At 40.1% G+C, this 14,221-nt stretch overlaps 1 protein-coding gene across 1 annotated transcript in view; it reads left to right on the top strand.

Annotated features, from left to right (window-relative positions):
• The first annotated feature begins 2,340 nt into the window (after positions 1-2,340).
• EXOC2 (exocyst complex component 2) overlaps positions 2,341-14,221 on the top strand; it is a 133,371-nt gene continuing 121,490 nt past the window's right edge. The window contains exon 1 of the mRNA XM_033058326.1: positions 2,341-2,381. The gene's annotated coding sequence lies outside the window, so the exon portion shown is untranslated. The remainder of the gene's footprint in view (positions 2,382-14,221) is intronic.

The following is a 14,221-nucleotide window of genomic DNA, read 5'->3' as shown; positions in this document are numbered from 1 at the left end:
GAGATATGTGGGGTGGTGTTTCTTTTCTCCAGAGGGTCACATCTGCAGTCACTCACTGTCAGCTTTGTTCTGGAGTCACTGAAGGGGTAGGTGATGGTCACTAAACATCAGCTGGGGAAACCACCCACAGCAGATTCAACAAAGTGCACCACACAGGAAGTTCTGCATCGACAGTATTATCCAGGGCCCTATAGATCATAAGATTCCTGGATGTTGCTTGTGGAAATAGGAAGATTTGCCTGTGTGAATGCCAGTGAAGAAAGTACACATGCCTTTTATAAGGCTTCTGTACTTGCAGAGCTTAGCTTGGTTGTGCTGTTCTGACAAATTCCCAAGGACCACGATCTGCATAAAAACACGGCTGAGCAGCTTTTTAGAAAGAGCAGCTTAAAATCTCTAAAGGCTAGGTGACATTTTCACAAGCAAAAGATCTGTCAGCTTGTCCTCACTTGGGGGGTTAACACTGGAGAGGCTGACTTTCTGTAAGTTCTGGTTCCCGCTTCTTAATTATTCACCTATTCAGGGCCTTTTCACTTATGAAAAGGTGAATATTCAATCAAATCTGCAACCAAACTGATTGGCACTGAAATTTATCACTTGAATGAAATCTAAACTCTAAATTGTTGTTTATTACAACCTTCTGGGTACACAGTTCCCTTTATGAACTCCCACAAAAGTCAATGGGCTTTTTGAGCACAGGTATCACCTCTCAGAGGGCTCTGGGCTGGGACCCAGGAATGCAGTGTGCTAGGTGGGGCCTTCTGAATCCACCAAACCTCTCAAAGAGCAGTTTTCTTTGGCACATCTGATGACAGACATTCAATGAGAAAATTCAAACAAGCTGTCATGGAGGAAAAACGTAATTTTGAAATGGGTGGCAAATGGTTGCACTTTTTAAAAATATGATGCCACTTTTCTTGGAGAACTGAGGAGGTCCTTTTCTGCATCGGATCTCAGCAGAAGACTGCAGTTACTAGTTACAACTTTGGAAGTAATTATAGAAAAGATAGGTACCATCTGCTTTTGTTTTTCCCCAGAAAGATACTGTGTAATGTTTTACAGAGAAAAGGAAGGAGTCAGAAAAGTATTGCTTATTGCTCATGGTATGACATATTCCAGTCTACTAATTTAACCTGAGCATGTTTAACCTATGAAAAAAAGTTAGGAAGTTTGTGGGGTTTGGCCTTAATGCTTTTTGGTCTGGTGGTTGTTTTTTTTTGTTTTTTTTTTCTCTCTCTCATTGCTTTTCCTCTCCTTCCAATAAAATTTGGTCTGAATTTGTCTTTTCCAAACAACTGTTGAACAACACCATCAAAAACTGAAAAAGGAGATCTCCTAACTCTTTTCATAAGGAAAAGAACTTGTGTTCAGAATCCCCCCAGGCAATCAAGAGGTTTGGAAAGAAACATTTTTACTGGTTTATCATGAAAGGAGGATGGATTTATGTCACCTGGGGCTGACAGCACTGCTTGAGTACTTGTGCCTGGGCTTTTGCCCACCATCCATCCTCCTGCACCTCTCCTCACAGAATCACAGAATGGTTGGGGTTGGAGGGAACCTCTGGAGATTGTCCAGTCCAACATCCCTGCCCCGGCAGGGTCACCTGAAGGAGGTGACACAGGAACATGTCTAGGTGGGTTTGGAATGTCTCCAGAGATGGAGACTCTATGACCTCCTTGGGCAGCCTCCCTTATACCCCATCCTGGGAATCCCAACACTACTGCTGGGTGAGTTTCTGCCTATAGGGACAGTGCTTGGGAGTGGTTTTATCTTCATTTATGACTGTTGTTCACAGAATCACAGAACCTGCTGAGTTGTAAGGGACCCACAAGGATCACCAAGTCCAACTCCTGGTCCTGCACAGCACCATCCCCAGAGTCACACCATGCGCTTGAGGGCATTGTCCAAGTGTTCCTTGAGCTCTGTCAGGCTTGGAGCTGTCAGGCTTGGAGCTGTGACCACTGCCCTGGGGAGCCTGTTCCAGCGCCCAGACATCCTCCGAGTGAAGAACCTTTTCCTGATACCCACCCTAAACCTCCCCTGACACAACTTCAGGCCGTTCCCTTGGGTCCTGTCGTTGTTGTCCTTGCCGTAGTCAAGACTGCTATAATTAAGTTTGCATTTTTTTCCCCTTGCTCCTCATCACGGGAGAACCAACCCCCGTTTCCTCCGGACGCCTCCAGGCACTCCAGCGCCAGGCAGGGCGAGCGGGAGGGAGGAAGGCGGGGAAGGGGCCTGGCCTGGCCTGCCCCGCCCGCCTCGGTGGCTCGGCGCTCCCTCGATGCGCTCGGGCGGCGGCTGGCGGGGCCTGCGGGCGGCGGCCGCGGGGCGCTGCCGGGAGCGGGGCGGCCGCAGGTGCCGGATGCGAGCGGCGGCGGGCGGTGAGTGACCGGCCCCGGCCCCAGCCCCCGCCCCGGCCCCCGTCGGGCGCTGCGGGGCAGCTCCAGCCCCTTCCCTTTCCCCCCCTCCCGGCTCCCTGGGGCGCAGGCCGTCCCGCTCCCTTCAGCCTCCCCCCGCCTTCCGCTCCCCGGGCGGGGTCGAGCGTCGCGTCCCCGCCCCGGCCCCGTGGGGACGGCGCTGTCGGCGATGGCTCTCGGGGCGCAGGGGGCGTCGCTGGGCTGCGGCCGTCTCCCCCCCAGCGATGACTTCCCGGCTGCAGCAGCTCTTCCTCCTCCCCAGCCCCCTGCCAGGAGCCGAGCACTGCCGGCAGGGCGGGGGATTCCTGCCACCTGCGGTTCCCCCGGGGCACACGGTGTCCTGCTGGGTGACGCTGCCGTGCGAGGTCGGGCCCGGCCAGGGAGCTCTTCCCGGCGAGCCAGGGCCCGGCAGCAGCAGCGGCTCCGTGGCCTTTGCCTCTGTCTCACGTCTGAGAGCGGCCTTAGGGGAGCGCCGGCGCCCGCTGGGCTGCACGGGCTGGGCCAGAGCTGGGCGGAGACCCAGGGTCCCAGAATTAGCTTGGAAAAGGCTTCTGACATCATCCAATCCGACCCGTGTTAAATGATGGAGTCGTTTGGCTCAGCGAAGTGTGGGTGTGCTGGGTGGGGGGTAGAGGAAATAAGCAGGGTAGAGAGGTGAGTCAAAGCTGCTTACTTGCAGGACTGATTTTTTTGAGTAGGGTTTGGGGTTTTTTTGCTGGTTTTTTTGGTTGTTTTTGTTTTGTTTTGTTTTTTGGTTTTGTTTGGTTTTTTAGATTTTTTTTCTTTTAAACTTCGCATTTAGTTGTGCTATCAGGTTTCAGATACAGCTCCCCAAAATGACTGAGTGCCTAGGCAAGTGCAGTAGGAAAATAACAGGGTAAGGAATATGGAAGGAATTGATATAACATGCTGTTTGAGAGATGGTTGCTTTCATTCACACCTCACTTCTCTGAGACTTAGATTTATTTTCTTTTTCTAACTTCCTACACGGTTTCTGCCTCATTTGGACTGCTTTGCAGTCCAGAAGTGCCCATGAGCTGGGTGACCAAACACCTTTCCTCCTTGCTTCTTCAGTTATCCTAATTAGGAACCTGGAAGTGATCTCTTAGCAAAGCATATGGTCAAGGTCTGAAATTTGGGATGATCTTGTTTCCAAAAGGGAGTCTCCCATTCTGTCCACTTTCACTGTTTTCTAAAATAGTCTTCCTTCTGCAATTTCTTCGCTCATTGCAGGTTAAAGGCTTCTAGCCATAGACTCAAAAGCTCTGAATCAAAAGCCAGTAAAATATTAAGCCATCCTAGCTCTGACAGGACATCAGATTAAATCTAAACTCCAAATATTAATTATTTTAAATGTAGTTAAAAACATAAACTCACATCAATTTTCCAGGTTTCCTCATCATTCTTATAACAAGCGAACAGTCTCCTTTCTCCTTTAGCGATTTTTCTGCGTTGCATTGCTATAAACTTTTGTTTTGCTCTTGATAGTTTGGTTTTGCTTATGATAAAGTTGTCAGAATAGTTAAAGACTTTAAATAAACAAACTCTTGGCTTAGAAAAACAGGTCTGTTTTCTTCCTTTACATGTTGCTCACCTGAAGAAGAAATGCTCTGTAATTCTTACTTCCCTGTTTTTATTGTATCTTATAATAGCTTTCACTGATCCAGCAAGAAGCAGCAAGAGGCATGTCTTGTTGCTGATTTCTTACCTATGGATAGCTTGGTTTACAGTTCTTGTGGTTTATGCCCACTCCTTGGACAACAGTGTTTTTACTTAGGTGGAATTTCTGTTGTCTGAAACATCATTTAAAACAGATGCGGTTATTTTCATTACACAGGTTGGACTTATCTCAGTGAAAATTATTTTAAGTTGTAATGGTAAGGCTGGTTTTCTTTATGGATGTGTCAGAGGTGAAGCAATTTAATTAAAAGGTTGTTATCCATCAAACTTAACTTTATATGTATTTTTTTTTAAAGTCAGTGTATCTTGTATTTTTCTGGTCTTCATTCAATAAATTAAAATGTTTTTACAAACTTGATAGTTGGGGCTTTTTAATGCTCTTATTGCTTCTTCATATTTTAGAGCTAAGTAGCAGTCTAGGTTAATGAAATTCCAAATTAATTAAAAAAAAGTGAAATTCTAAATCATTAATAGTAAAAGCAATCTAAAATTGTAGGATTTCTTGTAAGAGTGAACAAGAGCTTTATGCTAGCTGTTGAGAACAAATCTGAGGCAAACTGGATAGTAAAGACATTAAAATCTAATTTACCAACTGTTTTCCTGAGATCCTATTAGGAAAAAAACTGTATCCACTGATACAGTCCATTCTTTATTATGCTGGTCTTCACAGAGATGCTGGACTAAAGCAAAATAAGTGGGTTGAGTAGAAAGGCAGAGGCCACTGACCTCTTTTATTAATCAAAACTTTCAGATATGTTATGTTAAACCACACAATCAATTTCTTTCAATGTAGTGGTATATTTAGTGTAAATTCAGTAAGTCTTAATCACTATACTTAAAATGAAACTTCAGTTTTGAGTTATTTTAGTTCTGTTTATTCTGCACTTTTCAGCTTTCTGACTTCACTTTAAAAAAAAAAAAAATAAAACCAAGAATGAAAAGGAAAAAGTGTTTATCTCAATAGGATCGTGACTGAAGACTGAATATAAAAAGTGTTCTTAAAACACAGATTCTGACAACTATGGAAAATATCCATTAAATAATACACAGTTAGAGTTCTGTGCACCAGGACAAAAGCTTGTGAAGTACATACAGACATACGTGCATGTATTTTGAATGCCTGTGGGTCACTATTTACGCAAACAGGCAAAGAAAACATTCTGTAGGAGAAGTCAGAAGTACTTCATTTTACAGTCGTGGCCTGAAAAATAGTACTCAGAAGACTGTAGATGTTGCAGTGAATTTATTTCCTATGTGAGTTTTTCAGACAGAGTGGAACCTACTGCTTTACTTGAAGCCAGCTGAAGGCTCAAAATCCGAAAACAGCTGAATTAGTATCTTTTAGCAGAAGTCAGATGTTAGCTCTTCAGCTTAACTTTGACCTTCTGTCTTGGACCACCTACATTCTGTAAATCTGGGCTGTGCAACGTTGTCTTTCAAATTACTTTTCCCAGGGGAGAAATATGGTGTTTGGTAATGGAGGGAATCTTGTTTGTAAAGGTGCTTGGAGGATGAGGGATGATGAGACAGCACATGCACAGTGCAGTCACGTCAGATTCGTGTTTCATCTTTTTTGCTGAGCGTGAAAGCAGAGGTCTGTGTTTACAGCTTGCAAAGTATGAGTTCAAAAATCTGGCTGATGAAAATTTTTGTATTTTACCCTGAAAATTATTTTAGGGAATTTCAATCAGCATTTCAGTTCAAAAGCATGTGGATTATTCTGCCGGTGTCAAAAGCTATAAGGAAAAGGGAAGGGCAGCAGGGAGAAAAAATAATTTTTGTGATATCGTGGAGCAAAAAAAGACTCTCAAAACCCCCTGAAGCAACTTCCCTAGAAACTAAGTAATGACAGAAATACCTGAAAATAGTTATTAATTGTATAATTGCTATGTTACAGGCTTAGCATAGGGAAAGATAAGATATGTATTTAGTATTTTAAACAACACCAGGTCATATGCCTCACTCCTCTGGAGAAATTCTTTGTAACTGTACTTTTTATTTTATTTTGGAAGTATTTAGTGCTTTTTCTCCAAAAAGAACTTGGTCTGTGTAGCTTTTCTTGACTACAACGTTATTAATCTTCAGGAAGTATGTTCAGCATTTTCATTAAAAATACTAAGAAAATACCGAGATTACGCCTGGTGATGAGTGTGAAAGCCTGTGTTTCCTTTCTAATTTTGTTTGCATTGTTTTTAAGGAAAACAAAGTTTCTGAGACACTGGGTCCTTAATGGGTCTGGTTTTCCCTTGACCTTAATGGAACTGCACATTCCCAGATTTTCAGCTTTAGGCAGAGGCAAAGGCAGAGCTTGAACTATATTGTGCAGAAACCAGTGGGGTCTCTGGCAGTGTAAAAGTGTCTGTGGATCAGATTACAGTATAAATCCAGGATTTTTAGATATATTTAGATTTGGTTTTGTTTTTTTTTTTTTTCCTTTGACACTGTTGATAACCTAAAAGCAATGTACCCCGTATCTGAAAGTTCATCCAAAAGCCTGAATTAGTTAAAGATTTAAGTCTATACTAAGTCAAATTTCCTTTTTAAAGAGTCACTTTTGTGTTGAGGACAAACTAAACTGATTTTCTTTGTGATACTCATGTCTCAATTTAAAAAGCAATTACTTTCAGTTTTCTATTTAAGAATTCTGTGAGTCTTGTGACATTTCAAATCTCAGAGTGGTTTTAGCAGGTGTACCTTGCTTCTTGCTGAAAAACTACACACTAGATTTTTGGAAAAAGCATTAACAAGCTATGTATATAGCAGATGAGTTATTCACATGTTATTCACAAGCAGGGGAGTTTGTGTTTCTCACAAGACAACCTCACTGCTCTGTAAGCGTAATTGCTCCACACAAGAGATGGGGTTTTAGGCGGATGAGTGGAAATGAAAATTTGTAAGGCAAAGACAGGCTTTTGTTAGAAAAATACCTGTGCATGCAGTCTGTCAGGGAACTGTTCGAGTCTGTGTTAGACCATGTGAATTGAAGAAAATGCTGTAGCGTATGGCTTGAGTACTTCTATGAGAAAGGCCAGAAAGAGGTGTCGAGGAGAGAACATGAAACGTACAAGAATCTTGGTAACACAAGTGTATGTCTCATCTTTTAAATATTTCTTTAAACAAAAGGAATTGCCAAAATAGTCACACAGTAAGTGTTAGTGTTGCAGTCCTACCTACAAGCAGCCAAGTTAAAACTTCAGCCATGTGAACTGTGTGATTACAGTGGTTGTATGGTGTTTTTATAAAGAATATTGTGTATAGTTACAGGGCTTAGAAAAAAAAATCTGTGGTGTCTTGTTTCTTTTCTCTAGAAAAAAAATTTATCCCATTGGGATTAATTTAGTTTATTTTTCTGAACTTCTGGATCTTTCTGTATGCATTTGCATAAGTATATTTGAAAGATTTTGATGCTTGAAGTATTGTTTTCAAATTTCTGCCTGTGAATAACATGAGGTAGAGGGATAATGCGGTATTAAGATTTTTTACCATTTTCCTATTAGTTAAATTATGTACAAAAATTAATCATAACTTTAGAACAAAAGAGGGATGAATGGCTTGACTGGAGGACAGTAGGATAATGACTTCTAGATGAAGCAAACATTTGTGGTATGTTGGAGGTAGAAGCAGATGTAGGAAGATGTACTTTGTGAGAATTTAGAAATTAATGGGAGATTTATGGCCATCTGCGATACGGTTTTGTATAAAGCTGAGTTGACTTTTTTATATATATGTTTATATATAGATGTTTAGGAATTTTCTTTACAATGTTGCTAGATTATAGTGATGTGTCACATAGTAAATACAGAAGCTTTTAACAAGTAGATGAATTAATTTCTGGGGAGTTGCAATGTAATTTATAAGTAAAGTAGCGGAAATTTTGGGGAGAAACATCTGTGTTCAAACTTTCTTTAATTATATTTTCTTCTATGCTATTACCGTTTTCTCAGCAAGCCAGTATGACCAAAATAGACATTCAGAAAAATTGAATTGGTTTGACTTGAGTCTTGGTAATGAATAGGTGCTGTTACATTAAATGTATCAGCAAAAGTGTTCTTGAATGAACACTAATTAATTAATTAATAAGCTGGGGGAATAAATTATTTTCAGTGGGAAGTTACAGAACTTCGAAGCTATCCTTTTTAAAAATGTACTTGGTAAGGTGAAGTATTTTTTTCTCAGGGTTTTCACAAACACAAATATATGCGTCCATGTATATAAGGCTGTTATTGAGATTTGGATTATTGTAGTTTTCATGGTTTTGTTTAATAGTGGCACTTGGAGATTGTCATTGTCACTTAGGTAAAAAGATTTTGAACTGAGGTGAAAATGTGGCTGTGGTTCTGGGTTGTCCAGATGTGTATGTATTGAATTAAATTTGTGTGCTAGTGAGCTTGATGGGAGAGGTATGTATGTTCATGGTAGCAGAACAGAGGGAAGGAAATCTTTTTTTAAAGTAGACTCACTGAAATAGATTTTATGAGTCTTCAAACGTTTTATTCCGCTTTCTCTGTTTGAACAGGTGATATAATTGGCAGATGAAATGATTTCTGAGCTAAAAGAAACAAAGAACTCCCCCCAATTTTAAAAGTCTCTGTTCATCTGTACTATAGGCTATTGTTGGCTTTAATCTATTTTTAGTGTTTTGCTATTTTTGCTTCTTGCTGCTGATGAGTTACAAACTCGGTGTTATATGTGAGCTCATTAACTTCCTTCAGGTTGTTTATGGTATACAATTCTAATGAACAAAACTTCATTTTACAATGGAATGTTTTTGGAGAAAATTCAGCGTTTTGATGTCATCATGTCATCTGTGTGGTTGATTGTTCTCTGTGGGGAATATCTTTCCCCTCTCCAAATAAATAACATCTCAGAACTCCTGATGTAAAAATAGGTCAATATATAGGTATTTTTCACATTGTAACTGACAGGATGCTGTCATTTAAAATGTACAAGGAAATGGATTTGTACTAGTCTAGATTTTTTTTTTTTTGACATGTGATAGATAGAAGGTTAATTGATGTTAAATGGATGCTTTGTTAGCCCTTCATCAGCTACTAAACTAGTACAGGAGGAGTGCAAATCATTACTACAAAAGGCCAAGACCAGTATGTTTTCTTAGTGAGCTTTATAGGTCTTTTTTCTTATCCCTTCCTTCTTTCCCTCCTTCCAAGCACACAAAACATAACCAGCTGCAATGATAGGAGGAGAGAGCAAGCAGCTTTCCTAAACACACGCACACACCCCACTCTCGCTCCGCGGCCCCCCTCTTTCCTGCTCATACCTCAGCAGAGTGACAGCTTCTAGATGTTGCGTGCGAGTGAGTTCAGCTGGTGCTGTGTGGTCTGGGTGTGTGGTCTCCAGCTCAACCGAGAGGCTGCTAACAGGGTGGATGAGAGAGAGCAACACTGTTTACTTTAATTTATTTCGGATGCCGGAACTGTGCCCGGAGTTTCTCCCGAGCCGGGTTCCACCGTCAGCGGTGTCAATCCCTCGCAGCTGCAGCCCAGGCTGCGGCGGGCGGTGAACTCCTCTGCCGAGGGCTCTCCCAGCATCTGCCCCGGGTCCGAGCCTTTTAATCCCTTGTGACTCAGAAATGTTAATGGCATCGCTGAGTGCTGGGATTATTTTGCTTTCACTCCGTCAAGATACATCGCCATGAAGATGTACCTTGCTGGGTTAAGGAAAGCGGGACCTCTGAGATTCTGCAAAGACGGGCTGTTGTGAAAGCAAAACTGCTGCACTCCTTCCCTGTTCACCCTAAAACTAAAATGTCTAGTGTGGCTGGACTATTCAAGAGCCTTTTGAAAAAACACAGAGTATCATATTATGTCGTTTAATACTTCGAGTCTTTTCTTTTTTTGTCGTTTACCCTCTGTGTCACCAAACTTGCACGTCGTCCCAAATTGGAACTGATTTTTGGCATGTAACTTAACATGTTTGTCAGTGTTAATATTGGCTTGAATCAACACGCCGGATATGACAGGGCAAGACAAATGAGGCTTTGTTTTTCCTCTGTGACGGTGAAATTACCCACTTTTTCTGTGTTTGTTCATCTTTTCATTATAAGTAGCTTAGTGGTGTTATGAAGAGTTTCTTTCCCCTAAATGTAAGATTCGTGAGCGCTTCTTGTTTAAATTGACAAGTCTTCTTTTATTATTTAAATAAACATGCATAGATTCTTAATATCACTTGGAATTTCAGCATTGTTTAGCTTATTCACTTCCCAGTCTTTTCTGGCAGGCTTGCAGGAATGGACTTCATATTATTAATGCAGTGTTGAAGGCTGTGGCAATTCTAGGGCACTGAAGATCTCCAGAGGGGTTAATAAATGTCAGTTATTTTCACAGGGCTGCTTTTTGGACGCTTTTAATTCTTGGTTTATGTAGATTGTCGGTGTGAATTTATATTGCTGGGAAGATAAAGCACAGAAAAGGTTGTAATAGTGTTTTTCATCATTTTGTAATGGTTTTGAGTACAAACATCTAGGAAACATTTTGGTTTGTCGTTCTTGGGGTCATTTGCTGTGTCCCTTCACCGACTTTGTCATAGTGTGTTGTACTCAGGAGACTCTCTAGGTTTTCTAGTGAAAACAAATTATTAGATTTATGTACTAGAAGCACAAGTTGGTGTAGTTTAAGGTTAAAAGGCCATCACCTACATTCTGGAATCTGAGTGTTTATTGCTCGTTTAAAAAGGCATGTCATGAATCTTTCCATTTGGGAATCATTTAATGCTGTGATGCCAGTGTAACTCACCTATTGTTTTCAGGTTGGTTTTCTTGTGGTTTTTGTGGTTGTTATTGTTGTGATTGTGTTTTTTTTTTTTTTAAGTAAACAGCATCTGAGGTATACTGTAATTTGCACATGGCGATGCTTTGCTGTTCCCGCCTCAACATTTTTTTAATTGTGTTCTGTCACTTATATGTGATCAAGAACAAATAAATATCTGATACCTGAAGGTTTAAATGATAACTTGTAACTTAGACTTTCTCAATGATGACAAATTGGGTTTTTCTTCCCTCCATTCTTGACAACTCTGATTCCCTTTGCTACATGACCATGGCACTTGCATTGATCTTGAGTCTGTCTTCCTCCAAGAGAATCTTTTAAGTTCAGTGTCTGTTTCAAAGTATCACTTAAAACTTTTATTAAACAGAATTTTCAGTCACTGGAACCATCTTGCTATTTTGTTTTAGAAGTCAGAAACTCTGTTTTAAAACACTTCAACTGCTATTTTTTACCACTGGTGACATTTGTAAGGTGTCAGAATATTATTGCTCATCTTCCAACATTCCATGCCTTCAGGATGTTTGTTGTTTCCCTTTGGGATTTGAAATTACCAACCAATTTAGCATTCTTCAATTCTGAACTTTGGTTATTAATGTATTTCATATTTTGGTGGTACTTCCAGAGTGTAGCAAGATGTAGAAAGTAGAACTTGCTTTACAGAGCAAGCATGGTAGCTACTGGCATTTTACTTTGGGTTTCTCCTCTGTTTGCCATTGAAAGTTGAATGAGGAAACCTATGTAAGAACTCTCATTTCAAACCAACTTTAAGCTGAAGGCTTACAAAACTGAAAAAAACCACCAGAAACAAATAGACTTGTGCTTTCCCTTACACTGGGCGATATTTCATTGCTTCGTTATTTATTTTAGAGTGGGTTTTCTTAGGGCAAAGGTATACTCTCTTTAGCAAGCTTTTAATGCTCAGAATTGCCTGGATTTTTTTATTTTTAACCAAACCTTTGTGAGGACAGTTTATTTGAGAAACTGGTGTAAAGACAAAGGTGATGTTTATGAAAGGCATTTTTTCAAGAGGATTTTGTAGTAGGTGGTCTTTGCAGAGGTTTTCTAACTCCTTGTGCTTTTATAACAAGAATTATGACAAAATAATAGAACAGTATGGGCAAAATTGTGGAAGCAGTCAATCAGATATTCACATTAAATTGTTGGGGAGATTCTGTGAGGAAATTAAATTTAAAAAAAAGAGGATGGAGAGAAATAAAGAGGGAGAGAGAGAGCTTTGCTAATGTGGAAGATTGTCCATTGTAAAAACCAGTCTTGTTAAAACCTCTTCAGTGAGCCTGGCTCCTGAGAGGAAAGAGCTTGTATAGAAAACTGTCTTTCTGCAGTCTCTCCTTGTCTGCATAAGAATCAGTCTTTCAGGAAGAGGGCTGTTTAAAAAAAAACCAACTATTTTATGTAAAGATAAATAAAATGTTTTATTGAAAATAATAGATTTTATCTTTAGGGATAAAATTGCAACAAAAGCTCAAAATTAGGTGGTTGTCGAGTTTTGTGAAATGAAAGGTAATTTTTAGTGAGATTTGCCTTAAATATTTTTTGAAGATTTTTAGGAACTTACCACAGCAGTATAGTGGCTAGACTTCCCAGTTAGCACCTCAGTCATGTTGACTACTGACATATGTCCCAAGAAGGAGAGGAAATGTTATAAATTAATTGAAGGCTCCCAAGCATTTGCTTGATATTTATAATAATGACATATTACAAAGAGTTCTCTTTGAAATAAATGAAAGCAATTGCTGTTTAAAAAATAATAATAATAGAGCATCTCAGTGCTGTACTGCTTTGAAATGTGTTGAGATTTACTGTGGTATTCTCATTCCAGTGAGGTATTTTAAAGCAATTCTGCAGTAAGTATGGAAATACTTTAGAAGAAATACTAGATCTCAGGAGGCTCAGCATTTTTATTACATTTATTTAGCTCATCATGAAGGGGGATCTAGTGCTGATTTCTGAAATCCAGAAAAATATGTTGTAATATTACTTTTGAGGTTTGGTATTGAAACAAGCTAACTACCTGTGTGCCAGGGTATTTTGAAAGCAACAATAGCTGCGATGCAAGGGAATTACAACATTTGGGAGGGGGTCAACCTACAATACCACACAAATAACACCACAGCAGCTACTATTTTACTTGCGTTTCTCAAGGTTTTTTCCTCTCCATATTACCTGATGTTTCTGAAGATGCCTCTTTTACTTTAGTGTTACTGGTACATATTCCTCATAATTATTTACAGAAAAAATTGCTCCAAAATAAAAAGATGTTTATATTGACTAACTGTTATCTAGACACTTGTTCTTCCTGCAGAAGGTGGTTGTATGCATGGGAGGACATAACACTGCTGTTCCTTTACAGCCATTGTGTATCCTTGAGCTCTGCTGGGGATGTGTGAGAAAAGCTGCAAAGGCTACATGGATAAGATTATGAGGAATAGCTGCAGTTTGTTCTCCTTGCTTTTGGTAAAATTTGGGACCTGTTTCTTCTCTAGCATCATATTTCTATTGTGCTGCCCACTGTTTTGTTGGGCAGTGGTGTGGTGATGTAGTTTTGAATGCAGCACAGATGAGAGGAAAGCTGGCAAAGCCTTATGATTCTAGGATTAGGGATGTTGACAGAAGATGAGGTCTATAATTTTCACCTGTGGTAAGTGGATCAATAGTTGTGCAGATGATGTATCTGGACAAGAAGGCTTGGAGTAGGGAATGCAAGGTAAGAGGAATTACCAAGGTGGCTAGATTTGAAATAGTAACATCCCTCTCCCTCCCTGCTTGAATTTGTGGGTAAAATCTCAGTGGGAAAATTGACAGGATAGGAGCAGAAGCAGTTTGCCTGCAAGATGAGGACCTGAAGCCAGTTCAGTAAAATAAATACGAGTAGGGCACTAGCACAGAGCACAGCCTTCTCTTCCGTAGCTGGAGATGACTGTCAGCTGATTTCTTTGTGATCTGGTGATACAGTTCTTTTCTTCAGTGCTGTTCTACTCTTATAGCCTACATCTGCTGACTGCTTGTTTCTCCAGCCTCATGTTGGGTTCGTGGAAAATGTTCCACTATTTTACTGGAGACTAATATAAGACTATTAAGAGCATCCATATAGTACTATATAACTTAATTCCTTTTTCATCAGTTGGTTGTTTGCAAAAAAACAGAGAAACCAATGTTTAATAAAACACATCATGTAGTTTTTAATGTCAATAAATATTCTGAGGTTTGCCAGGTAAAGATACAAAGCCAAACTAGATGTGCATTGTGTGTGTTATCACGGGCCCTTGCTAACCTCCTTTATACACTGGACATGGCTCACATATTGCAATTTAGTATGTT

This window comes from Catharus ustulatus, chromosome 1 (genome assembly GCF_009819885.2).
Source record: "Catharus ustulatus isolate bCatUst1 chromosome 1, bCatUst1.pri.v2, whole genome shotgun sequence".
NCBI classification, from domain to species: Eukaryota; Metazoa; Chordata; class Aves; order Passeriformes; family Turdidae; genus Catharus; species Catharus ustulatus.
The sequence above is the reverse complement of the archived record's forward strand: the minus strand, read 5'-3'. Positions and strand labels throughout refer to the sequence as shown.